This window comes from Pinus tabuliformis, chromosome 5_1 (genome assembly GCF_031772625.1).
Source record: "Pinus tabuliformis cultivar Carrire ecotype Pingquan chromosome 5_1, CPIR1, whole genome shotgun sequence".
NCBI classification, from domain to species: Eukaryota; Viridiplantae; Streptophyta; class Pinopsida; order Pinales; family Pinaceae; genus Pinus; species Pinus tabuliformis.
Window position 1 is genome coordinate 417,053,911 of NC_142305.1, and position 26,396 is coordinate 417,080,306.

General features: G+C 40.5%; 1 pseudogene; it reads left to right on the top strand.

Moving 5' to 3' along the window:
• LOC149165251 (phosphatidylinositol 4-kinase beta 1 pseudogene) lies at positions 1–26,396 on the top strand (annotated as a pseudogene).

Here is a 26,396-nt window from a genome sequence, read left to right on the forward strand (position 1 = left end):
ATGAGAAGCGGAGCTGCGACTGGAAATGATAAAGCCAATGGGAAAAAGGATGTTGAAGCTACATGGATAAGGAAAAATACTGAAAAATCTCCTACATTTGATATCCTGAATGAAAAGAAAGTGTTCATGGAGGTGAGGCGAAGCTTTATGGATGATAGGGCCTCGACCTCTACCATGCAGCCGACTTAGAAGAATAACTGTGAGATAGTACTAGTTGCGACACAAGATGTGGATCCAAATATTTTGAAGTCTTTTATGCATACTTTGATGAAGTTGTTGAGAAATCAATTGATAGAGTCTTGCACTTCTAAAGAGGTATTGCAGAGTGAGATGTGTGTAGTGAATAATTTACATAGACATAGGAAGCAGACTGGAAAGAAAATGAGGGTTACAATGCAGATTGGAGAATACGATATGGATAAGGTTATCTTGGATCTAGGATCTGATGCCAATGGTTTGCTGAAGAAAATTTGAGAATTGATGGGTAAGACGAAGCTGCAATGGTCAACTATCCAGCTGAAGATGGTGAATCAGTAGAAAATTTTCCCTCTAGGAAGATTGTCAGGTATCACAGTAGACATTGATGGAGTGCTCACTACCATTGATTTTGAAGTGATTGAGATTGTGGACAACATTAATCCCTATCCTGCATTGCTTGGATTGGATTGGACAGTGTCTAACATGTTTATAATTAACTTAAAGAAAAGACAAATGATATTTGAGAGAAACAATATGAGAGTTATTGTTCCATTAGATCCATCAGAGGGAGCAAGGTATAGTGAACCTCTCAAAGAAGAGTACAACGTAGATGAGATCAAAAACATTTATCAAATAATAGCAAAATAAGAAGAATGCATTAACCCTACTACAGATGGAAAACTGACTTGGGAGCAAGATAGTTCCTGCACTTCAGATTCATAAGAGGAATTAGAGAACTAGCAAAACAGGTTGCATGAAGTGTCTACAATGCGATGTGTTTAAAAAGTAATGTGTTGTATGACAGTTGAGGCATGCGATTTTCATTTTATGATGGTTTGGGTAATATAAATACTTTCTTTATAGATTATGAAAGGCAAGTACCTGAATATCAGAGATTTTTATCTCTAGATTGTAACAGTCCAAAAAATAAATATCTAATTTAACATTAGTTTAAATGAGAGTGCCACTTACCTAGCCCAATAACCATGATTTTAATTAACTAAATGCAAACTGAATGAATAGTACTTACCTGCTTACCTGTGGTCGAAGTAGGCTTACCGCAACAAGGTTTTGGGGACAGCTCTCCACCCAACCGTAGGCTCAATTGAGAAACGTCTCGCTACAACTGGCCACCCCCGAGCCTCAATCAACGTACTACTGCCAATGTTCCTATGTCTTAGTATACCATTCTCCCAAGAGAATGAAAGACAAAATCTCGGAAAGATGGAATGCAAGAATGCCTCTCATCTTCCTCACCATCTATTTAATAGAACAACATTGGAAGGGGAACCACATGCACACACTCCATGTGTCTACATGCAACTTTCTTTTGATTTTTAGCTTTCTTGTTTTATTTCTTTACTTTTCTTTTGATTTTTTTAGCTTTCTTGTTTTATTTCCTTCTTTTTGATAGTTTTCTTGTTTTATCTCTATTTATTCTGATTTAGAGTTTTAGTATAGTTATTACTATTTTTATTTTTATTATTTATTATTAAGTGATTATTTATTATTTATATTATTATTATTTATTTGTATTATTTATTATTTTTATTATTTATTATTTATTATTATATTATTATATTATTATTTTTATTATTTATTATGTATTATTAAGGGAAGGGATATTACATAGATCAAGAGCTGAGAGCTACTACTGCTAGATGGTGGGGTACTCATAAGAAGAATATAGGAGACTGGAAACAATGTAGAAGATTGATGTGGGTAAGGTTTGGTTAAGTAGAAACACATCTCATAGATAAGTATGATGGCTAGACTAATACTAGAGACCACATACAACTATGTATGGAAGATTGGGAAGAAATTCCGTGAGAAGAATGGGTGCATGGCTTTCATCCATACCCTGGAGACAATTCCTCAAAATTGGTATTTGGAAATAGAGCTTCGACATGGTACTGATAGCTGGGCAAAAATGGTTGATGGATTTATAATGACATTTAGATTTGAAGATTATTTTCCACATATAGATGTAGCTTTGAATATAGTTAAGAAGAAGATTTTGGAGAATGAAGTTCCAGTTATCTGGAAACCTCATTAGGCTGTGCAAATATGTAATGTAATGGAATGCTATAATCTCACTATGGAAGAGGATGAATATCCTCGCAATATTGATATCAAAGAATCAAAATATCATCGCGAAGTAAATGGGCATCAGATAGATATTCCTGGTATAATGAAGCCATTGAAGATGAAGAAGGTGAACATAGGGTCTATTAGCACTCCTCAATGTCCCAAGGCTAAGAAAGGAAGCCAAGGAGGTAGCCTCAAACCAATCTTTAGACTTGTTAGCTAGCCCTACCAAATCAGAGAGGGATTTCTCAAGAATCTCATAGCCAATGAAATGAATTGAGAGGGAATTCAAATGTTAGGCTAGATATTAATCTCAATGGTGTTTGATTTTAGTGTTTGTTGGATGAAGCTCATAGATCTACGAACTAGGCTAAGGTTTCTAATGATCAATTGCAGAGATATAATGGAGCAAGGTATGCATGATCAGTGATAAAAATAGGTTGTCTGGGTGGTGCAAAGATGAAAAGATAGAAGATCAGAATGAGCATGTAACTATGAGTTCATTCATCAAGAATAAAAAACACTAGCATGGAAATCTCAAAAAAATAGAGCATATAACCTATGAATTCTGTTTAAAACTCATGAGATGATCACAATAAAAGTATAGAGATGGTAGGAAAATAAATATCAGAGAAAACAATATCACGAAAACATACCAAAAGAATCCCAAGATAAGAACTACAACTGTCTGTTATATTACTGAAAAATGTACACTAGCTCTAAAGCTACAATTCACAAACATCCAACCCATAATACTTCAAAATTTGAAGTATTTATACAATTATTTACAAAAAAATATCTTGAAACCAAATTCAAGATTTGTTACAAAAATTCATAAAAATTAGTTCAAACTGCTAAAAATATCATTTTGCTGAGCTCTAGTGTTGTTCTGGGCATTCTGGTGTAACTGAGGCCTCGAATAGACATTTCTGTTAATCTTGTTGGCTGAGGAATTGCACTGCTATTCCACTTTTTACTGCATTCGGTTCTAAAAATTGTTGTAATGAATGTGCAATGTTGTCCTCTATTCTTTTGATGTTGTCTTTTTTGCTAAAAACACATTGAAAGCATCCTCGTTTTCCTCTGTCCTTTTTTTGTTGTCTTTTCTGCTAAACACACGTTGAAAGCGTCATCGTTGTCCTCTATCCTTTTGTTGCTTCTGCTATTTCAGTTGTGACAATTTCCCCTTTTTATTAAATTTAATTGTTGTTGTTTATTGAATAATCTTGGTAATACAGGACTTAATTTTAATCGTGGAAGAGGCAATAATCTTCAGTAAATACATAAACGTAGCAAAGGGGGTTGATTCTTTCGAATTTTGAATGGATGCACGTGGAGGGGCCACGTGGCAGTAGGGGAGTGGAGGTCAAATGGAATCGCGGGACCATTGGCGGGAGAGGGTGCAAGGATGAGTAGTTTTCGGAGGGGGGTGTTGGGTATACGACCAAAGTCCCACATTGATTAGAAGTGCGGAAGATCATGGGTATATAAGGATGGACAAATATCTCCATTAGTATGAGGCCTTTTGGGGTAAAGCCCAAAAACAAATCCATGAGGGCTCAGGCCCAAAGTGGACAATATCATACCATTGTGGAGATATGTGGTGTCTAGAGTCCTTACAAGTGGTATCAGAGCCAGATTCGAAGTTAGCCAAGTGGATGAATCCTCGGAATTCCGAACGAAGGTGGTGGGCCCCAGTAATATCACGATGGGATCCGTGGATGAGCTCGGTTAGAGCAAGCTCTCGAGGCAGGTGGTGTTCCATGTAAGGCGTGTGTTTCCAACGCATTGGAGCAGAGAATCCTGGTTGGTAGAGAGTGGACGGATGGATAATCGTTTGAGGGGAGGTTCGATGGTCCTTTGTTCGAGGGGAGGATTGTTGGGTATACGACCAAAGTCCCAAATTGACTAGAAGTGTGGAAGATCATGGGTATATAAGGATGGAAAAATATCTCCATTGGCATAAGGCCTTTTGGGGTAAAGCCCAAAAAAAAATCGATGAGGGCTTAGGCCCAAAGTGGACAATATCATACCATTGTGGAGATATGTGGTGTCTAGAGTCCTTACAAGTGGTATCGGAGCCAGATATTGGCTTCAAAGGGATTCTTTAATGCCAAGGGTTTATAGTGCCTGATGAGATCAATGCAGCCTTTTTTACAGATCTGAAAAATAATGGTGGAACAATCGTACGCAAAAGAACCTCGAGGAGAATGTGCAGAATATAGTGCCGTAACTGCCAGGGATCGTAGTGTATTTGCGATATTTATGGTTTGGAACATGTTGACAAATTTTTTGGGATTCATGCGGCTATTTAAACAAGGTTGAGATAACCTTTGATAATATTAAAATTCAAGGCCGATTTTGTTCGGAGCTTTTTTTTTGTAGGGAATCGATAAGGGATATTTCCTGTGTGTTCTATGCCGTGTTGAAAGATGGAGTAGGCGTGGGCTGCATGCAGGTCAACAGAAGAAAATTGTTCATGCGGCTTCGAAAATTGTTCGGGCACCGTGCTGGAATCTACGAGGTTCTCGTCGGGCTCGTAGTTGGAGTGGTTTGATAGAAGTTTTTGAGCAAATCAAATTGAGAGAGGATGGATGAGAATTGCAGCAACAATAAACAACAACAAAAAAAATTAATGAAGTCAAAAATATTGCATGTAAATAGGCATACTACTGTAAGACCTGGTAAGGCATGCGTACCCCTCGGTTATCACCGGTAAAGTCTGGGTTAGACCTAGGTGATAGGGGGGATGTCGGGTTAACAATACCCCAAGTAAAAACTCTGAAGGGGTTAAGAGCTAGAGTGAGAGGGATTGTCTCACTTAGCAGGTTTGGCTAGAGTTAGTCAAGGAACCCCAAGTCAAGTTTAAGGGGGGAATTGTTAGGTAAACTTGACTCAGGATAGAGTCAAAGTTGACCAGGTTAAACAGTGATGGTTTTGGGGTACATGGTATTGTGCACACATAGTATTCTGCCCATGGTATTATATGTAATGGAGCTTATAAAATGCTGGAAGGACTTCATTGTAATGCAAGACCTGGAGGTGAGCGGTGAAGGCTCACTTGGTCAGATTGGCCAGGGTTTTGGCCAATGCTAATGAGATCTTATTAGGTTGGGTTTTTCCCCGGATTTGGGGTTTTCCCAGATAAACATTTGTGTTTATGTGTTTATGGTTGTTGCTGGTTATTTTTATATTTATTCCTCTCAGTAATTATTTATGTTATGCAGTAAATTTCTTAACAGGGGGTAGGAGTGGTATATGGTTTTGAGAAGGGGGGTGTGAAATCATGTAGGAGGGACACGTAGCAGCGGGCCCCGGTGGGAAAAACCACTTTTTGGACCCCCCCGCCCCCTTGCCGCTAAAGGGAAACATGGAAACGGGGTGGGGGGGCACTGAAAAGGCCTAGGAGCCGTCCGATGGAAAGTAGATTGTGATTGGGAGTGCAGAGATTTGGAAGGTTTAACCATTGGTGGACCCGAAAACCTATCACAATACATTCCATAAATTATCGCATCCGTTGGGACTTTCTCGCATCAACGAGAAGTGTTAACCGTAGACCTAGACTTGAAGCTATAACAAATTGCAACATTCAAAATATTGCGTCTGGAGGGGTCTTACCACATCGCAATCACAACCGAGAGAAGGACCCTGTAGGGGAGGGATTTAAGATTGATGTGGTCCCTGATTGATATATCACAATCAATGGGGGAGACTTATTGCAATCAGTGAGGAGAGAGAAGGGATTATTGCAGAAGGCGGGCGGGGAGGATATTGCAATTTGCGGAGGGGGAATTCTGCAATATCGGTGGGTTGGAGAGTTTATGATATGGTGATATCACAATTGCAATAGGGAAGGGGAGATGGGCGACTGGTTGTATCGACTTTATGCGATATGTGATAGCGGGATCGTGCGATATGGTGACACGTGGCCTGCGGGTCCCAACCCTTTAAAAGGGACTTCGGTAATGGTTTTTAAGTGTTAAATGGAATGTGGCTAGAGTTAATATCAAATGGACTTTCAACTAGAATTTGGGAATTAATATGAACAAAGGGAAAATGGATTAAGGCTGGAAAAGGGAAAAAACGCAGTCATGGGTCCACGAGACAAGTCAAATTTAATCTGAAAGTATTATAGTTTGACAAAAATTATGTCATCAATATGAAAGAGAACATTTGATCACGGATACTATTCAACACTAACATTGGCTCCAACTGGGGATGACAACTCCTTTAGGAGGTGTCAAGAACCGCAGATCTCTAAATTTGCAGATCAGTGCCTAGTCCATTGGGCTGCTCCCAACCATTACCCTGCAACCTGATGACTTGCAACCAACTTATTTTGCAATCAAACCCAAACTGTACACTACTGCCAACCAAACTAAAATTACTGTAGGCTGAAATAATGTTGAAAAACTTACTACTAAAAACCAAAGCTATGTTACTAGAAAAATTGCTCAAAGTGCTGAGCTTATTCACACTCCTACTTACTCTAATTGATCCATAACCTGCTCACTCAAGTGATACAAAATTTCCAATGAAGCCAAAAAAGGAGGTGTCCATGTACATGTAGGAAACTCACAATGAAAACTAGAACCAAGACTTATGCTGATGAACAAAACAACATTCTCTCTTTCCCATGCTTGCAAAAGACTACCCAAGGGGTCTTGAAAATCATGAAACATTACCTCCTTTGATGACTGCAACAAATCAACAAAAGGATCTTCAAATGGAGGATTTGACATGTTACACTTCCTTTCTAGGTGGTCTTCATACCATGGTTTCAATTTTTCATCTGGATCCTTGCTTTCTTGGAGCTTCAACTCAAAACTGTCTTGATAAGGCAACAAGACTTCCTGTGACCTTTGTGATGAATGTGATGATACTGCTGATGGACAAGAAAAAACAATTGTTTGCAGAACTAAACCTCCCTTATCCCTATTTTCAGGCTCACAGACAACCAAAGGAGGATCACTTTGACTGCAAAAATCATCCAAATAATTGCCTACTGGATCACTGCAAATATGAGGAGGTTGTTGTAACCTGTTTGTGATCGGTTCTGATGAAACTGCATGATCTTGTATAAGCTCTTCATGTTCCAAGTTTTCGGATTCACTTTCAAACTAAATGTCACATGGTAATTGTGATTGCAAACTGAAAAAAGGCTTTATATTACAAACAACGTTCTCAAAAATCTCAGGAAAAGATTGCCAACTACTGTCAACTTGCTTATTTTCTTCCTTGGAAACCTTATAGTTTTCTCTTATTTTTGCAAATGAGGAGAAACACAAGGGTAAGGAGTCTTGATCAAGAAGTTCAACGTCTTCTTCGTGCTCAATATCAAAACTGAAAGACTACTGATTTCTAATCTTGGGAAGTTTTCTCTCAGAAGTTGAAATGAAGCGAAACATAAGGGCAAATACCTTTCACTTACTTTGAAAACTTCTGCATTTTCTTCATTGTTGTCCTGATTGATATGCATAGGTTGAGTGCTATATTCGAGTTGTTTGTAATTGAGTTTCCTCCTCCCGAAAACATGTCGGCTATTGCTTTCAAGAGTCAGCCTCTATGACAACATACTCATCATCATACTAATCATACTTGGGTAACTCATCAATATAAGGAATTTCATCAAGAATGCATATTAGATCAAAAGATTTCTTCTCTACAAATTGATTTACAAATCCATTTTCATGACTTTCCATAAATGAATACAAAAAACATTCATTTTCTGATCTACGGTAACAGGGTTTAGCAGCAAGATGGTTAGGATCAGTAACCTCTTCTTCTTCTGCAATAAGTGGGACATTGTGTTTTTGAACAACAAGTTCATCTCTCATGGTGATCCTTCACATCATTTCTTCCATTGTACTTACCAAAATGTCGAGCTTCACTTCTGAAGATGTCAAGTGTTCCTTCTCTATATTCTCCCTCTCTGCTTCCTTTAACTTTGACCTTTTGAATAACATATTAGCTTCCATCGGTATTGCATTTTCCTACATTTCTTCGAGTGTGGTAGGGTCACTTTCTCTCAATTGAAATTCCATTTCTGGATCAAAGGTATCCGGCTATTGTAAGAGAGCTAAACCAAGAGGCAGTTTGATATCAGCAGGGATTGAATGGTATACTTGATTGAACCTAGAGGAAAAGTGTTGCACTGTTTCTCTTGGATGTATTTTCAAATGATTATATTCTTCTAAAATTAGAAAAGGATTCCTCTTGATAATCCATTTATCAAGGAAGACTTTCACAAATTGATGGAAATCGAGAATTCTTGCAACTGGAAAGTTTTTGAACCATTTCTTGGCTTCACCTTGCAAATATAGAGAAAAAATCTTGATACTGACATCATCTTCTTCAACCTCAAAAAGGTCAAGAAAATTTTCAAAATTCTGAATGTTTTTTTCAGCAGTGATGTTACCATATTCCCCATCAAACCTGGGAAGATATTTGTAATAATATTGAGGGAAATCATGGAGTATAGGAGGTAATATGAGTGGCTTGTATCTATCTGGAATTTTACAAGGTGTAGGAGTATGTATAGAAGCTATGGGATTATTCTTGATCTCTTGAGGCTCATCAGGTTGAATATGATCAACATAGGTTTCAGAAGAAGGGTCTTGACCAAGATCAAAAGTGTAAGGGGAATTTGTATTCACAATCTTCAAAGGAAAGGAATCAAATGCAGGTCTGGGATCTTTTCTCAAATATAGTATACTTTGGAAAACCTTCTTGACATTCTCAGGAAAAGAGAAGAAGTAATTTATGACAAAGAACATGATGTATTGGATGAAAGTCCAAGTTGATCTCTAAACTTCCCATATTGTCATTTCATGTTTCTGTTGATAAGGTTCATCCTCCAATGGAGTCTTCAAATTAGGTTGAAAGTTGATTGGAGTCGCCAGGTGAATGATTCAACCTTTATATGTGTCTGATTATTGTCCACCATCAACAAATCAGATCTAAACTTTGAGAATCTTTTCTGAGGAATATGAAATTGTTCATGTTCCCCAGTATGGTCGCAAAAAATGTTAGCACTCCTCAGTGTCCCAAGGCTGAGAAAGGAATCCAAGGAGGTAACCTCAAACCAATCTTTAGACTTGGCAGCTAGCCCTACCAAATTAGAGAGGGATCTCTCAAGAATCTCACAGCCAATGAAATGACTGGAGAGGGAATTCAGATGTTAGGCTAGATATTAAGCTCAATGGTGTTTGATTTTAGAGTTTGCTGGATGAAGCTCATAGATCTAGGAACTAGGCTAAGGTTTCTAATGATCAATTGCAGAGATATAATGGGGCAAGGTAGGCATGATCAGTGACAAAAATAGGTTGTTGGGGTGGTGCAGAGATGAAAAGATAGAAGATCAGAATGAGCATGTAACCATGAATTCATTCATCAAGAAGAAATAACACTAGCATGAAAATCTCAACAAAACAGAGCATATAACCTATGAATTATGTTTAAAACTCATGAGATGATCACAAGAAAAGCATAGAGATGGTAGGAAAAGAAATATCAGAGAAAACATTGTCACAGAAACATACCACAAGAATCCCAAGATAATAACTACAATTTCTTGTTATATTATTGCAAAATGTACACTAGATCCAAAGCTATGATTCATAAACATCCAACCCACAATACTTCGAAATCTGAAGTATTTATACAATTGTTTACAAAAAAATATCTTGAAACAGAATTCAAGATTTGCTACAAAAATTCATAAAAATTGTTTAAAATGCTAAAAATATCATTTCCCTGAGCTCTAGTTTTGTTCTCAACATTCTTGTGAAAACTGAGGCCGCGAATAGACATTTTTATAAATCTTGTTGGCTAATGAATTGCACTATTGTTCCACTTTTTACTGCATTCGGGTCTGAAAACTATTGTAATGAATGTGCAATGTTGTCCTATGTTATTTTGTTGCATTCTTTTTTGCTAAAAACATGCTGAAAGCGTCCTCATTGTCCTTTGTCCTTTTGTTGCTTCTGCTATTTTAGTTGTAATAATCTCCCTTTTTTATTAAATTTAATTGTTGTTGTTTATTGAATAATTATGGAAATAAGGGAATTAGTTTATTCGGGGAAGAGGCAATAATCTTCAGTAAATACATAAACGCAGCAAATGGGGTTGATTCTTTCGAATTGTGAATGGATGCACATGGAGGGGCCATGTGGAAGTAGGGTAGTGGAGGTGGAACTGGAGCACGGGACCGTTGGCGGGAGAGGGTGTGAGCATGAGTAGTTCTCGGAGGGCGGTAGGAGTGGTATATGGTGTTGAGAAGGGGGGGTGCGAAATCATGTAGGAGGGACATGTAGCAGCTTGTCCCAGTGGGAAAAACCCCTTTTCAGACCCACCCCCCCACGCCGCTAAAGGGAAACATGGTGGGTGGGGGGGGAAGACCTGAGAGTCGTCCGATGGAAAGTAGATTGTAATCGAGAGTGGGGAGATTTGGGAGTTTTAACCATGGGTAGACCCGACAAACCATCACAATACATTGCCTAAAATATCACATCCGCTGAGACTTTCTCGCATCAGTGGGAAGTGTTACCCATAGACCCGGACCTGAAGCTATAAAAAATTGGAACATGAAAAATATCGCGTCCGAAGGGGTCTTACCACATCGCAATCATAACCAGGAGAAGGAACTTGTGAGAGAGGAATTTAAGATTGATGGGCTCACCAATTGCAATATCGCAATTAGCGGGGAGACTTATCGCAATTGACGAGGGGAGAGAATGAGTTATCACAGTCGGCAGGCGAAGATGGTATCACAATCAACAGACGGGGAAGGTGGTGAGCTCCATTATTGCAGCAATAACGCTGCAACTCCTGGGACTCCCTTCTTTACTTTTATCAACCCGGTAGTTCATAACAAAATTGGAAGCGATGGTGCTGTATGCACAAGTACTAGCTCTTGCCGCAGTGGTCACTTGGTCAGCTGGCACAAGTCCACTAGGGGCTTAAGCCAACTTCTATGAGCTCTGAGAAGAAGATTTTTAATTGATGGACGAAAGCTAACTCAGAGAAGGTTGTTCTACTTGCAGAAAGAAACTGGAATGCTGAAAGGAAACATAAACCCTAGCAAACCCTAATTTTACCAGCTAGCCCTACTAATGCAAGGAAGAGGATGCAAGCTACTGAAAGAGATTCCATTGACTTCTAGGAAGGTAAATACATGTATCTAAGCTACTTCTACAGTAACATCTTGAAAAAAACATCTTTTTGTATTTTTGAATTAGTTTCCAGAATTATCATGCATGCGATTTGACTGTTTTTGACTATGCAGAGGTGGATTGGCGAGAGGAAATGATTGGAGGAGGTCGGGAAGGTTCAGAGAGGGCCTAAGGAGTCCCTAACACCCTTCCAGAGAGTTTCACAGAGTTTGGCTATGAAGAAACCTCATTCGTGAGCTTTTACATGAAGTCTGGAGGGGTTCTAAAGGATGTCTGTAATTTTCTACAGGTTGTTTAGAAATTGGATTTTGGAGGATGGATGGAGAGGGAAAGGTGAAGGAGTGAGTATGGAAGTAGGATAAGGGTTTGAGGTGGTCCAGGACTTGGTGGTGGAGTTGAGGAAATATGTAGATGGCTGGATTTGTTCAAGGAGGACTGAAGCAATGTTGCACAAAAATTAGGGTTATGTGAGCAAATGGAAAACATGAGGCAAGAATCCGAGTTAAGGGATGGAGAAGATGGGATTGATGAAGTATGGGTAAATAGAGAAGTGGTATAGGTTCTCTGCAAGTTGTTTTTTCAACTGAACCAACGAAGACTTGTAAAATCTGAGACCTAGTTACGTTGACCTAATCTGATCTAGCTAACAATAAAGAGAATGAACAGAAGTTTTATTTGCAAGGAAACCATGTATATTAACTATGCAACGAAGCATTCAAGAATCTAAACATGTAACCAACTTCTGCAAATGAAAACCAAATACTAATGATTGCATGGCAGAGCAAAGTCAATGTTTTTGTGGGCAGCAAGGTCACCTTGATCCCAGCTCCTGATCCCACTGAAGGAGAGGTGGAATCAGAGGTGTTTGATGGCCCTTTTCTGAAGGTTTTCCTGTTAATAACCTATCAACTCAATCTGAACATCAAAAGTCTTTCTAATCATCAACGGTGACTTAGTTAATCAACAAGATTTAGTCTACTTAACATAAATGATTTTGCAAATACATAAAGAACAAGTAACAATACATAAAGGAGGCCTTAGCACTCGGGTTGGGCCCAACCCCAAGAGCTGCAGGCTCCTATAAAGGACTCAAATCTGATGCCAAGTAAAGCTACTTCTCATTACTCAAAAATAATCATCACAAGAAAGTTATACAACAGTAGCTACAAGAAAACAAGTTGAGAAAAGGACAGCACTATAGTGCAAATACCAACAGTTCCAAAAGTAAACTATGAAGGCTGAGGCCTTCCTATTTATACACTACGAGGGGCCTAGCAGCCCTCCTAAATTCAAGGGACTCGGCTATTCCAACTGCTATTAAACAGTTACTTTTCCCAAAGCTGCTTGGCTGCCTTTAGAACTCATTTTGGTGGCCTATTGAGCTTGGAGTTGAGGGTGGAGATTTCGAGGAAGGGCCATTTAATGCTAAAGACAACCTCCCTACGAATCCTCACCTCACGCTTGGTTGTCACCTGGCCCATAATTGCTTGGTTTTTCTCCAAAATTTGTCCAAAAAACCTGAAATAACAACGTATTAGCCTCCTCGGTAGAGTGACCACCCTTATTCGTTCAAATAACATAAACATACTAAAAAAACATGCATAATATATGAAAAATGGAGGATTGAACAAGGACAATTAGGCAAAATGAGCCAAATAAGTTACCTAATTCGGGGCTCATCATCACCCCCCTGCTAAATGGGTTGCTCATCCTCTGAGCAACTAGTCCAGCTCATCATCCTTTATAGCTTTGATTGCCTCCCTCACGTCCCAGGCCTCTGCGGTGATATCCTCTTCCCGGTCGTGGAATCCTGCTTTCCTTTCCACTTCCTCCCATTGTCTATCTTCCTCCTCTTCCTTTTCTAGCAATCCCAAAAGCAAAGGAGGACTGGATTTCAGGCCAATCCAATTGGCCTGCAGATTCTGCATCAACTGTTTGTAGAGAGGTACCCTTGCCAAGGCTTCCCTCATCCTGGTGGGAGAGTGGTATTCCTTTATCTTCAAGCTGTGAGGCAGTGTGTTCCACCGCCTTGTGCAGGCATGCAGGCAGTTTTCTCCCAACAATCTCTCCATGTCCTTAAAGTGGGCGATAGCTTGAGCCTATTGCTCAATGTATTCCGGTAGATCCTGAGGGCTGTTGGCCAAGTGCTGGTGGGTGCTTATCACTGTTGAGGGGTCATCCGGTATGCTCTGATCATGAGTGGCTCACTGAGTTCTCTGCCTATGATACTGCGGACCTCTACTGCTTCTTCTCCTCATGACTCATCCAAGAGGCCATGGCCATAAGTTGGACATCTCCTATCACTGTGTTGGGATCCCATGCATTCATGTTGGCAAGGGCGAAGTTGTGCAAGTAGAACTCTGATAATTTGGCCCTATCCTCTGATGAACTACTGCCACATAGAGTTGCAAACTGATGATAATTTTGGAATGGGGTGATGCCCCTTTGGGCCAAGGTATTGATCTGAAACTGTAACCACTGATCCTTGAGGTATATGGCATAGGATTTGGCAGGCTGCCTACACTACAGAGCTTCCATTGCCCAGCTGGCCATGCAGGCTAGTTGGGCCTCTTTTTCTTTTACCTATTGTTTCAGAGACTGTATCTCCAAGCCTGCTTGCAATTCTTTTTCCTGTAGCTGTCGATTCAATGTCTCAATTTCAGCCTGCATCCCTTCCTTTCTCTGCTGTTCATCAGTGGTATCCTTGGTTGTTATGGGCTCCTCCTGTTGCTGTTGTTCTCCCAAGATGTGAGGCCTGTCTTCCTTCCTCTGTCCCTATAACTACAGCTATTGTCTAAGCAGCTCATTTTCTTCCTGTAGCTTGACCCGCTGGCTGCTCTCCACATGTCGTACCATAGCCAATTCCCTTCTTGCCTCTTTGACTTGTTCCTCCAGAGGACCTATATCTGCCACACCCTTGGACTTAGCGATTTTCATCCAAGTGTGGGTCCTCACTCTCTCTTCTTCTAGTGCAAGGAAAAGTGGCACTGTGAATTTTTGTAGAATGATCTTTTCGGCCTCCAAGAAGTTACAGTAGGAGCCCAAGCTGGGCTGGGGGCTAGGTTCCAGAATGTTCTCCACCTTTTGTTCCTCCTGTGTTGATTTAGCTGCCTCACTTTCCATTTCTTCGGTCTCCTTTAGCCTAGCTAGTGTTTCCTTTAGAATAGTCTCAGCATCCTGTAGAGAGGCCTTGGTGTCCAACCTTTTCATTCTTTCTATCTAGGTGGATGTCTTCGGGCTTCCCCATTCATAAGGGATGGATGCCTTTGAGGGAGACCTCTCCTTTTGTATAGCTGGGGTGTCTACAATCATGATTGGTTTTTTTGACGGTGGCTGGGGTCTGCCAGTCTTTATCCTCACGCTCCTTCTTGCCTTAAAATATAGGGAAGGCTCCCTCTTTCGCTTCCCCTTCTGCTTGGGAGATGTGCTTAGGGTGGCCACCATAGCTGCTACCTCCCTGGCTAAAATCTCTCGCGATTTTTCCTTTTGTTGCCCTGTTTCTAGACTTCCTGTAGAAAGTCCTGTGCTGACTGTTTTCTGTCTTCCTGTAGAAACGGTTTTCTGGCTTCCTGTAGAAACGGTCTTTTGGCTTCCTATAGAAATGGTTTTCACTGTTTTGGCCTGCTTGGCTGGGGGTGCCTTCTCTTTTAATTTTGCTGTGGTTGCCTTGGATGTGCCCTCACTTGCTTGGACTTTTTCAATCCTTTCTGCCCTGATTTGCAACCGTTTCTCCCTTGGCGTTTGCGCCTTTATTCTGTTAGCCTCCTGTTGCAACAGGGTATCATTTTTCATGATTGACATTTTTACATGCCAAATATGTCATACTTTGCAGGCTGCAGTGTTCCATATTTCCACGAGGTGCCATGAAGTATGCTTAGTCCAAATGCACTGCTGTATTCCATTTTTGATGAGTTGTTCCAGTTTTGAAGAGTTTTCAGTTAAGGGAGGTCCAAACAGTTTAATCTTGGTCTCCCTAGGTTTCAATTTCCTGTTTTAGAATATAGAGAATGATATCTGTCCAAACAGTTTAATCTTGGCAGATCTGTAGATAGGTAGAGAATCAAAGGGACCCAACTGTTTAATCTGGGCCCTGGCAGAAATAAGTGTAGATTTAGATAGGAAAAATTCAAAAGAAAAATTGTAAATCTGGGTTTGCAAGTCTAAGTGCACCCAATTCAAAAGAAGAAAAAATGTTAGGAGAGTAGGCTGGGTAGGTAGCTGTGTGGTTGCAGAATGATAATTTATGATCAATTTTGTGTTACAAAGTGCTTTATCGTTACAGATCACAGTGCAGGTGGTTTTCATGCAAGGGAGCTCAAAGGTGGACATAACTAACCCCCCCTTCTTCTAATTCCCCAAGTCACTTACTAATTTCCCAAAGAGGTCAAGATCTGCTTGATTCCTCTTAGTTTCATCATCATCCATATCAGTTGCCTTAGTGAAGATCTGCTTCACTCAAGGATTTTATTTTTTCAAACTCTTTTCCCCAAAATAACTTAAGGTCCCTGACCTTAGCGCTTGCTGATCACCTTCATATTAACTACTAACTCTAGTATATAATTCCTTATTAGTTTTCCCCCCTCCCCTACTAAAACTTTGTATATAAAATTCCTCTATGTAAATATCCCCTCCCCGGCAATATAGCCATATTCTCTCTAAGTCAGGGAAAGAACAGTCCATCTGGGGCTGCTTTTAGCCCATCTGTGTCTAAACAGGGATTAATTTGACACCTGGCCAGATTAATAACCTCTTCCCTAGCCCTAAAAAACCCTCAAAAACCCACTTTTTGCCCCCTTATCCTAAGTTTCGGGCATAAAATACATTAACCCGCGCTCGTATTTACCCCCCAAACCCACTAAACCTAATTTTCAAACCCCACCTACGCGCGCTATTTAAATTGGAATATTCCGCGCATATTCCCCGCCGTATACCCTCGCTGACTCGCCATCCCCGCCAGCCGTTGGATCATTCGCCCCGCAGAACTATGGCTGACGGGCCCTCCCATCCTCGAAACGCCTGAGCTTTAGCGTCCGGGAGATGGGCGGTATTACCGCCGTACTCCCACCACGCGTCAGGCTCTGGGGTGTGGCGGAGCCCCTCCCCCCAAAACCGCCCAGGCACTAATGGCGGTGCGCCCAAAACCGCTTACTGCCCTCCCCTGTGACGTAAGCCCCACGTCACCCGCCTGCATCACCCCCCGGCCCAGTCACCGTGACACGTCGTCTACCTGCGTGGCCTCCTGCCACTGTACCACCGAGTCACCAGCCACGTGGCCTCCTGCCACCATACCCTGCCACTGTACATGCCACGTCACCGTCCGTACATGATGATGTCACCCGTTGATGTCATCCTGCCACGTCATCATGATGACGTCATCGCTGACGTCACCCACTGTATGAAGTCACATCCGTTGACGTCATGCTGACGTCATCAGCACTTTTGGCGTGAAGGGCAAAAATCGCACTTCGAAGCCCCGAAATCAGTTTCTGAGCGCAAATCGCTCATCGCTAGATTTTTTGGGCCAGAGTGGGGAATCTTCAGGGAATCTTTTCATTCTGCAGCCCCCAGGAAGCCCGAAAGGCGTCGAATGAACCATTTTTTTTCGCGAAGCTTGCTGAGAGGAGCAGAAAACAGTTTTGAAGGAAACAGAGGCCGAACAATGGCCATTAATTTGTGATTATACCCACCAACACGTCAGAACGACATCGGTTTATTGCCAAAGAGTATCAGATGAAGATGAAAAGCCAAAGAGTATCAACCGAAGATTTTTTAGGGGCTCGAAGCACCTGAACATTGATGAACCCCCCAGAAAGTCAAATCAAGAGGCATGAGCCCATCCTTGCCCTCAAATCACAGTTAAAGCTTTAAATGCAGACAGACAGCAGAGATGCAGAAACCCATACACATTTATTTCAGAAAACACTGCAGCAAGCCACCAAGGATAACATCATTTACTCAGTTTTGATACGGCGGCCCTGAGCGCAGCCCGAGATATTTTTTGCATTTATTTCTGGATAGGATTAGGTTAAGTAATTATCTTTCTTTCAGACCTAATTAGGTCAAGATGTAATAAAGGAACTTTGTAGATAGTTTTGCCCTATATATACCGCCCTCTACATTGTTACAAGGGTTGGTTGATTGATAATTTTCACTGGAGACTCGCATTGTATACCTGAGTTTTTTCTATAATCAAAGATTGCTGAAAGCTTGGAGAGCAAACTGACTGTTGTAAATGAATGCTTTTGGAGATATGAAGATGGAATTCTTGTGCTGTAGCCTGAAGCAATAAGTGCATCTTACCTCTGTTTATTGTTTACCACTATCTAAATAGCAGAAAGAAAGAATAGCTTAGAATTTGTTTAAATACACTCTATGCTCAATTTCTGCTATTTCTTTATGTTTTCGTCTGATTGAATTGGTTATGAATATGAATTCCTCCTGGCTCATGTTTACCCCGATTCATTTGTGTTGGCCAATTATCTAGGGATTCTTCACTGCCCCTAGGTAGAGCTCTGTTACCTCCATCTGTTAAGCTGATTGAGAGATTCTTAACTGCCTCTCATTACTTAGCATTCTTCCCATCATTTAAACCTGAAATATTGTTTCATGCTCGGCTATCTTGCTCCATTTTACCTCTCTTGTGACTGAAGAAATGCACCAGCAGTTCCCCTCCTCGACTCCACGCCCAATGGTTTGAAACTACCAGACTATGCCTTGCCTCTCTGTCTGAAAACATCAATTTTCCCACCAAAAACAAAACAAAACCCTCTGAACTCAAGACCTAGCCTAAAATCCTTTTCAACAAAGCTAAATCATAAAGAGAGAGCCCTCTCTGATTGCAGGTTGGCTAGAACCTGCAGTCCAAAGTTGGTCTGTGGTTACCTCAGCCGTATCCTTTTCCGGAGCTTAAGGACAACCTGAGTGATAACATAATGGCGACTCCGCTGGGGAACTTCCTCAGATAGTTTCATGAAGAAGGTAAGAAAGCTCCGCTGAGGCCATAAATCAAACTTTCCAACTCCTGTTTATCTCTTAAAACTACTGATGAAGCCTGAATGTCAGCCAGGAAGCCTTTGAAACTGTTTTTTGCTTTGCATTAACAGGAGTAAATAAATGCTGCTTTAGTCAATCTTCATGCTAGTTTTAAGTTACAAACAAGCTGTCCCATATTTTAATTAGTCCCTTGTTGATTACAAAAACATTCCCAGAAAAAATACCCAAAAAACAATTTGGAAGCTGGCTCCCAAGAAAAATCCACGATATACCAGATCAAATCCAGATCCCAACCCTCCAGCTGTTTTTGAAAACCCTAACATAATCTCAAAAAACCTTAGGAATCAAGAAAGACAGGAAAATTTTGCTGATTTGAGCCCTGAAACAGCTTACCCTAGCAGTATTCCGACTCCTATCAAGGTTCTTTTCCGGTCAACCCCTATTTCCCTTAGTTCATCATCTACATCTCGTACTACTCCTTCCACACCTTCATTCACTGTACATACTAACACTATTGTTGTGTCCAGCGTTCCAGTTACTCTTGTGATCCCCGTTACTCTAGCTATTCCACTTATCCCCGTTGTTCCACTTATACCTGCCAATATGGCTAATAGATATGCACCCCTGCAATTACCTGCTAATGCTGGGGCTTTACCTCAAGAGTACCAATCGAAAATCACATATTTTGATTCCACCGGTCCTTTCACAGCCATTCAACACACCAAGAAGATGCAAGACTATTTTGAAAACTACGAAATAGATGATGATAGTGTAAGAATGAGAATTTTTGTTCAGAGTTTAACAGGTGATGTAAGAACTTGGTTCAGATCACTTGCTGCAAATTCCATAACCACCCCAGATGAGCTTTACCAATCCTTTACCAATAGATGGGAGAAAAAGAAAGACCCCTTGCACATACTAGCTGAATATGATACGATCAAACGAGGTCCTCAAGAGACTATTTTGGAGTACTGTGCAAGATTCAATAATGTATATAACGCAATACCACATAACCTAAGGCCTCCACCTGACCTTGCCTTGTACAAATTTCCCGATGGATTCGACCCGGATATGGCATACCAGTTAAAAGAAAGAGCTCCTCAAACCCTTGCGGATATGCAAAATGTTGCTATCAACGTAGAAGCCAATTTAATTGCCAAAAGAAATAGAGCTAGAATGGAAAGAAGAACCACCTTTAAGGAAGAACCCTCAGCTTTTGATCAAAATCTTAATGCTATCATCAGTGGCCTGCAAAGGCTGGGAGAAAGAGTAGAAAATGTGGAGAGAAAAGCATCATGGGAAGGACAATAGTCTAATCCCATAATGAACCCAAATTTTAGAAAAACACAGAACACAAATGCTGGTAGGCCTAACCAAGACCATGATATAAGACCCCCTTTCCAAGATAATTATGTTGAAGGATCTACTTCTAGTGAACCCATAGAGGACACTCACATGAACTTAATGGATCTAAAGGGTGAGCACCAGACTGTCCTGTCCCAAGAAGACCAAAACGAACCCGACTACAATCAATTTCAGACTAGGTCTGGCGAGTCTTTTGATTTTAAACAAGGATATGATACCGCTGTGTATGAAGTACACAAACAATATAAGCTGAGAACTAGGACCATTGACATTACTGAACCTAGTAAAACGAAGGATAGCAAACAACCCAACAAGATCAAAGGCAAGGCTGTCATAACAGAACCAGCTGATATACCTATTCCAAACCCGCATCAAGTGACTGTAGAAGACATAACAGAAATACAGCCTTCCAAAGATCAGCCTTTGCCACCTTCTTCCTCGAAAGAAAGCTCGAACAGGGTCCCAAAAAACTTTCCTGAAGTTGAGAAGCCGCAAGCAAAAACTTCCCATAACGCTGATAAACAAGAGCAAAATGCAGACAATTCAAATGAAATAGAAAAAATTGTCATTATCAACACCAAAACTCCACTGGAAAAGCCATTTAACTTAGAGACAGAAATAACTAAGTTAAAAATATCCATTCCCCTCGCAGAACTTGCCAAACACGATGTATATAGGTAGCAAATTCAAAGATCACTTCAAATGCCAGAGGTTAAGGATGATGTAAATGTTTTAGACGACACCCCAGAGCTGCTATTTGGCCCAGAAGTTAATGGAAAATCAACACATGGACCTGTCCCACCCTTTTATGTCAGTTTGCATATACATGACAAAGTTTTGCACAACGCTATGTTTGACTCAGGGGCATCACACAATCTTATGCCCAAAGCAGTTATGGAAAAACTGAATCTTGATGTTACAAGACCTTACAAAGATTTATACTCATTTGACTCAAGTCAAGTGAAATGTCTAGGCCTCATCAAAGACTTGTGTGTCTCCTTAGTCCAATATCCCAATAAGACCATCCTCATGGATGTAGTGGTTGCTGACATTCCACCAAAATACGGTATGCTCCTGTCAAGATCATGGGGAGCAAAGCTCCAAGGATCCCTTCAATTAGACCTTTCCTATGCCACCATTTCAGTCTTTGGGCAACCAAAGAGACTGTATAGAGAAACACTCATGAAATATGTGGTAAGTAGTGAGAGCAAGCCTGAAAATTTTCCCATTTACTCAATCCACTCTGATATGGATTCCTTTATTTTGTTTAATGATGATACAAATTCTCCAACTGGTAATGAGCCCTTCACTCTAGAGCAACAAGCACACATCAATGAAGAATCAGTTGCACACACTGACGAAACTTGCACAGCAGTTGATGCAACCAGCCTACCGAAAGAAGTTCCCCAAACAGAAATTTTAAATCTGCCCAATCCTAAAACAGCTCAATCTCTTGATACTGACCATAAGCAAGAAATCACATGGTATTTAGAGTTTGATGGCTCTGTCAACAAGTTAGGAGCAGGGGCAGGTGTATGGATTCACAACACATATAACAACCATGCAGAAGGTCATGCCCACAGACTGAATTTTAAATGCACAAACAACATGGTAGAGTATGAGGCTCTGCTTTTAGGTCTTAAACTCCTCAGAGCTCTGGGAGCTGCAAAAGTGTCTATTTTAGGAGACTCTGATTTAATCATACAACAGATGAAAGACAATTTCGTAACCAATGACAACATAATGAGAGCCTATAGGACCGCTGCTACTAACATACTCCAGGCATTCACTGAATTCAAGCTTGACAAGATTTCCATAAATCACAACATTCATGCACATAGCCTGGCCACCTTTGCTAATACATGAAAGCTTCCTTTTGACCCAAACCATCACTTCACAGCTGAAATAAAACATAGGCCCGCAGTCCCAAATAATGTTAAAGACTGGCAAGTGTTCGAAAATGATGCCCAGATTAACAATTTCCTCACCCTTGAGCATGAGGTTTCGAATATGAACATCGACATGGATGCTATGACAGATCCATAACAACAAACAAATGAAAATCAGAAAACTATAACAGCTGCAACAACCAAGCAAATCCTGAAACAAACTATTTTCGACAAAGAAAACATAGAACAGTTGAAACAAATACACTTGGAAGATACAGCCAAAACAGAGGCAGACATCATTGACTTAAAGGATAACTTTTTGCCTACTGGCCTAACCCCACTAGAAGACATGTTTGATGCTAATGATGTGCCAAGAAAGCCAAAATTGCAGCCCATAAACACTGATATAGAGGAACATAACATTGGGACAGCAGAAAAGCCAAAACTGATCAAACTGTCCAAAAATTTGCCACCTGATCAAAAGCCCAAGTACATTGACTTATTCAAAGAGTTCCAAGATGTATTTGCTTGGAGCTATGAGGATCTGAAATCTTATGACACCTCGGTGATCCAACACACCATTCCTTTAAAACTAAACCAGAAACCCTTCAAGCAGAAACTTAGAAGAATTAACCCTATGCTTCTTCCCCCGATTGAGAAGGAAGTAAAGAGGATGTTTGAAATAGGCATCATAGCACCCATCAGATTTTCTGAATGGGTATCTAATCTTGTTCCTACGAGAAAAAAGACAGGTGAAATCAGACTTTGTGTAGATCTCAGAAATTTAAATCAAGTCTCCCTAAAGGACCATTACCCTTTGCCTAAAATGGACCACATCTTGCAGAGAGTAGTGGGATCATCTAGAATCTCTTTGCTAGATGGTTTTTCAGGTTTCAACCAAATACTTGTTCACCCGGACGATCAAGACAAAACTGCTTTTACTACACCCTGGGGAACATTCAAGTATGTAAAGATGCCATTTGGTCTTAAAAACGCTGGCGCTACCTTTCAACGTGCAATGGATATTGCTTTCACCAAAGAAATACATGACTTCCTAGTTGTCTACTTTGATGACTTAACCCCATTTTCCAAATTTGATGAAGAACACCTCAAGCATCTTAGGCAAATTTTCATGACATGTAGGAAATATGGCATTTCCTTGAACCCCAAAAAGTCTCTGTTTGGCCTTGAAGAAGGCAAATTACTTGGCCACATCATATCAAAGGATGGGATCAGAATTGATCCTGAAAGAATACAAGCCATCCTCCAAATCCCATTTCTGAGAAACATTAAAGAGCTACAAGCATTCCTTGGGAAAATCAACTTCTTGAGAAGATTTATTCCAAATCTAACTGAGCTGATAAGATTGTTAAGCAACATGTTAAAGAAGGATGCCAAGGTAAAATGGTATCTTGAAACTAAGCAAGCATTTGAGAGTATCAAATCAGCCTTAACACAAACCCCTGTCCTAACTAGCCCACAGTTTGATAAAGATTTTATCATATTTTCGTTTGCATCTGATCACACTATAGCCACTGTCCTTTTGCAAAAGGATGAACAGGGAGCTGAAAAGCCAATTGCTTTTTTTAGCCGAGCTCTAAGAGACGCCCCTTTGAAGTACCCAATAATGGAAAAGCAGGCCTACGCACTTGTTAAGGCCATCAAGGATTTCAGAGTGTACATTTTATATTCACACGTGATTGCCTATGTCCCACACGCTGCTGTAAAGGACATATTGACTCAAGAAGGATTAGAAGGCAAAAGAGGCAAGTGGATTGCAAATATCCTTGAATATGACATAGAAATAAAACCAACCAAGCTGATAAAGGGACAAGGTTTAGCTAAACTGATGTCCAAAACAAATTTTCAAGCCTTAGAGATTAACCAGCTGGACAATGAACCAGAGCTGGCGACTCCACAGATCAGTGAAATCTTTTTACAATCCCCATGGTACGCTGATATATGCTTCGTATTATTAAACCTATGTGCTCCCCCAGGATTTTCCAGAACCAAGAAAAGATTTTTGAAAATGAAGGCTTTAAAGTTTTGTGTTATAGATGGTGCATTATTTTGGAGAAATCATGAAGGTATATTGCTCAATTGTTTAACCATGAATGAAACTAACAATGTCATGAAAGAATTCCATGCAGGTGATTGTGGAGGACATCTATATTGGAAGTCCACTGCTGATAAAATTTTAAGGGCTGGTTTTTATTGGCCCTCTCTTTTTGCAGATGTAAAGAAGTTTGCCATGTCATGTCACAAATGCCAAATTTTTGAGGGCAAGAGAAAGCTGTTACCCCTGCCCCTCAAACCCATCTCCACAGAAAAACCTTTTCAACAATGGGGTCTTGACTTCATTGGAGAAATCCATCCCTCTTCCTCAAGCCAACACAAATGGATCCTAACAACCACCGACTATTTCACTAAGTGGGTTGAATCCATTCCCTGTAGACAAGCCAATGACACCATCATTATCCAATTCCTTGAGTGCAATATCCTTTCCAGATTTGGCTGCCCTGAGAAAATTATCACTGACAATGCCGCTGCCTTTAAGTCCAAAAAGATGATCAACTTCTGCCACAGATTTCATATTACCTTGGGCCACTCCACAGCCTATTACCCTCAAGGAAATGGCTTGTTCGAATCATCTAACAAAAGCCTCATCAACATCATAAAGAAAGTGCTGGAAGAAAACAAGAAGAACTGGCACAAAAAACTGGTAAATGCCCTATGCGCAGACAGACTTTCAAGCAAAAGATCAATTGGGATGAGCCCTTATGAGCTAGTATATGGCATGGAGGCCAAATTTCCTTCATCCCTGGGCATTCCTACTATCAAGCTGTTACAAGAGATTCAAGCTAAACCGAATGACATTCAAAGAAGAATCAATCAGACCATCCATCTATAGCAAACCAGATAACAAGTTTATGACAGAGCTCAAATTGTGCAAGAAAAGCTCAAAAAGATGTTTGACAAGAGAGCTAAGGCTGAGGATTTCAATGTTGGTGACAAAGTTCTAAGATGGGACTCAAGAAGGGAAGACAAGGGAAAACATGCCAAGTTTGATTTTCTATGGAGCGGTCCATTGGTTATTTCTGCTGTTCAGGGAAATAACACTTATTTTCTCAGATCTGTAGAGGGTTGTTCTGCTGAAGAAGGCCCTGTCAATGGCCGTATTCTGAAGCATTACCATGACCCCTTTTAAAGGGACACAATGCAGTTTTGTATATATCATTGTAGAGTCTTATTTGTATATATCAGCACTTTGTTTTCATTTTTGTAAGCAAGCCGATTGTTTAAGAAGTAGCGGTAAATCTGTGAAGATCCAGCTTGTTATCACTTAAGAATTCTAATTTCAAAACCGCTCACATTAGTATGACGGTGTCAACTTTGTTCAAAGGTTATTATGTGCCACAAAGCTCTTTAGGTGATTTCGTAGCGCATAAGTCAGTTTTAGGTGTTTTCGCAGCGCAGCATGTTCTGGTGATTTCGTAGCGAAACACAGTCTAAGTGATTTTGTGCTGATCCATAGCAAATCTCACCCAGCTGTCATACTTATCAGAATCCGCTGTGTTTTAGATCGTTAGGTGTCGTGGTACTGGCACATGTTGCAGTTGTTGCTGAGAAGGAGACAAAGGGTTCTGTTTATAATCTGCATGCATTTAATGGAAAGTTGCTTGCTGGCATCAATCAAAAGACTCTGGTGGCCAGCCAAAGGCAACAGATGCATTAGCAGGGGAGCTATGGGAGGTGAAAAAGGAAAGGATCAGAAAGGCTTCTATCTATGGGAAATTACCTGGCTGGGATCTCCGCTCTATTATTGTGAAAAGTGGTGATGATTGCAGGCAGGAGCATCTTGCTGTGCAGCTTATTTCTCATTTCTATGATATTTTCCAGGAGGCAGGGCTACCGCTTTGGTTGCGTCCTTATGAAGTTCTTGTTACTTCTTCGTATACTGCTTTGATCGAAACGATTCCAGACACGGCATCATTACATGCTATTAAAAGCAGGCATCCAAACATCACAAGCTTGCGGGAGTTCTTTACAGACAAATACAAGGAAAACTCACCTTCTTTCAAGCTTGCTCAGAGAAACTTTGTTGAGAGCATGGCTGGATATTCCATATTGTGCTACCTACTTCAGGTGAAAGATCGACATAATGGAAACTTGTTGATGGATGAGGAAGGACATATCATATATATTGATTTTGGTTTTATGCTATCCAATTCTCCTGGTGGTGTGAATTTTGAAAGTGCTCCCTTCAAGTTGACTCGAGAACTTCTAGAGGTAATGGATTCTGATGCAGAGGGTAGTCCGAGCGAGTTCTTCGACTATTTCAAAGTCCTATGCATTCAGGGATTTTTGACATGTAGAAAACATGCAGAACGGATCATATTGCTGGTTGAAATGTTGCAGGACTCCGGTTTCCCATGTTTTAAAGGTGGACCAAAAACAATACAAAATTTGCGAAAGCGCTTTCATTTAAGTTTGACAGAAGAGCAATGTGTTTCTTTGGTTCTATCTCTCATCAACAACAGTTTAGATGCCTGGCGGACAAGGCAGTATGATTATTACCAACGTGTGCTGAATGGTATCTTGTGAGAATTTATATTGCTCGGGCGCATTTCATTCTCAGGTTTCTGTTTTCCGTTAGCCATCTTTGTTGAGGAGCTTTTGCTTCACCTTC